Below are 2,507 nucleotides of genomic sequence, written 5' to 3' on the forward strand. Positions count from 1 at the left end.
ATTTCTCGGGTGGGCTTTGCATCATCTTCGAGGTGGATTCGATGCATGCATATGGAGGGGTCAACCCCTTTCAAATCGGCTACAGACCATCCTATGGCATGTTTATTCTCTTCTAGTACCCTTAAAAGTTTACTCTCCTGTTCAGTAGATAAGTTGGCCGCGATGATTACAGGGAGGGTATCTTCTGGTCCTAGAAAGGCATACTTAAGAGTTGTCGGAAGTGGCTTTAACTCAAGTTTAGGTGGAGAATCAATGGAAGGACAAAGTGGTGCGCTGGCAATAGGGGGAAGAGGTTCAGGTCGGATCTTCCAAGGAAGGGAACTCATTGAAGATTGATTGTCGAGTAAAATGTTGACTTCTTCTATGGCCTTGTCTATGTCAAAGTTGTCAATGTCAAAATGGGCCAAGCATGCCTCTAAGGGGTCATCTGCTAAGATATAGGGAAGGGCTTCCTCTACAAGATCATCCATTTCATCAATTAGGCAACACCCGTCTTTCCTCACATGTTGGTTAGCGGCATGAAACACATTCAACTTAATTTTCATGTTCCCAAATGATATATCCATTGCCCCAGTTCTACAGTTGATACATGCATTGGCTGTAGCTAAAAAGGGACGACCAAAAATTACAGGGATTTATTTTTTAAGGTTGGGCACATGTTCCATGTCAAGGACGATAAAATCTACCAGAAAATAGAATTTGTCTACCTTGATAAGAACATCTTCAATCATCCCCCTTGGCATCTTCACCGATCGATCAGCCAATTGTAAAGATATCGAGGTAGGTTTCAATTCACCCAACCCAAATTTTTCATAGACTGAATAGGGTAGAAGATTCACACTTGCCCCTAGATCTAAAAGTGCTCGATCAATGAAGTTATCTCCTATGACACAGGAAATAGTGGGAGCGCCAGGATCTTTGAATTTTGGAGGGGTGTTGTGTTGGAGAATGGAACTTACCTGCTCAGTTAGGAGGACCTTTTTAGGCATATGTGTTCTAGATTTTCGCTTTTGGGTGCAAAGGTCTTTGAAAAATTTGGCATAGGAGGGAACTTGTTTGATGGCATCAAGGAGTGGGAGGTTGATTTTAACTTGTTTGAAAACCTCCATCATCTCTTCTAGTGAAGTTCCCTTCTTGCCAAAGGGAGAGGGTGCATTAAGTGCTTCAGGGAATGGAGCCTTTGGAATGTTGGTTGTGGCAGATGGTGGACTAGCTGAAGAAGGTTTTGGGTTTTCATGTGCTACATTCCTCTCCTCTTCTTCACCTTCTTTATTGTTACCCTCCCCAACCTTATTATCTATTATACGTCCACTCCTTAGGGTAGTCAAAGCATTGGCTTGCTCATGATTTAGTCGAGTTTCTTGAGCCACGTATTATCCCCTAGGATTACTCATTGGTTGACTTGGAAGCTTACCTTCCTCTCGCTTGTTTAATGCATTGGCTAGTTGACCCATTTGGGATTCTAGCTTAGCAATTGATTGCGTGTGAGAGTGTAATAGTTGTGTGTTTGCCTCCAAACCTCGAAGGGCAGTCAACACTTTCTCCTCAAAGGCTGTATTTCTTTGGGTTGGAGGAGGAGGGTGTTGAAATTGAGTTGAGGGACGGTAGAGATGAAAATTTTGGGAGTAGGGTTGGACATTATTCGAAGCTTGCTGCCTTCAAGAAAAATTTGGATGATTCCACCATCCCGAGTTATATGTATTGGAAAATGGGTCATTATCCGGTCTAGGCTGTGTCTGAGCAGCATTGATATATTCTTGCACGAGTTCGGAAAATTGGGGCGCTGAGGGGCACTCATGAATAGGGTGCGATGGGCTAGAACAAATAGCACACACTTGTGCTTGAGACGAGCTAACGATATGTCCTCCTATCATCAATTGATCAATCTTATGGGACAATGCATCTACCTTGCTAGACAGGTCCATGGAATGACTTATTTCACAAATGGTCCCTTTTCTTTGAGAACTCGGGGGTACTTGACGAGAACAGAAAGCATGGTGGAGGGAGTTTTCATTAAGATTTTTAAATAATTGCCATGCTTCATGCTCATTTTGAAGCATGAAAGTCCCCCCGCATGCAGCATCGATCATCTGACGGTTTCGTTCAGTCAATCCGTCATAGAAATATTGCACTAGCTGCCACTTAGGTATTTGATGATGAGGGCATTTACGGATTAGGTCCCGAAATCTCTTCCAAGTTTCATGAAATTCTTCTCCCTCAGTTTGGGAGAAACTTGTAATGGCACATCTAAACTGGTTCGTTCTTCCTATGGAAAAGTATTTTTTAAGAAATTCTTGTTGCATTTGATCCCAAGAAAGAATCGAGTTAGCTTCTAAAGAATTCAGCCATTGTTTGGCTCTATCTTTAAAGGAGAAAGAGAATAATCTAAGTTTCAGAGCATCATCAGTGAAGTTCTGAATCTTGACAGTGGTGCAAATCTCAAGAAATTCATCTAGGTATTTATATGGTTCTTCGTTGGTGAGCCCATAAAAAGATGGGAGCATTTG

General features: G+C 42.2%; 1 non-coding gene across 1 annotated transcript; it reads left to right on the top strand.

Annotated features, from left to right (window-relative positions):
• The first annotated feature begins 2,148 nt into the window (after window positions 1-2,148).
• LOC120105284 lies at window positions 2,149-2,254 on the top strand. Its single transcript, XR_005507679.1, has one exon. It is a non-coding gene; the product is annotated as a small nucleolar RNA R71 (small nucleolar RNA).
• Window positions 2,255-2,507: the final 253 nt, after the last annotated feature.

The sequence above is a fragment of the Phoenix dactylifera genome, unplaced genomic scaffold (assembly GCF_009389715.1).
Source record: "Phoenix dactylifera cultivar Barhee BC4 unplaced genomic scaffold, palm_55x_up_171113_PBpolish2nd_filt_p 000248F, whole genome shotgun sequence".
Classification (NCBI taxonomy): domain Eukaryota; kingdom Viridiplantae; phylum Streptophyta; class Magnoliopsida; order Arecales; family Arecaceae; genus Phoenix; species Phoenix dactylifera.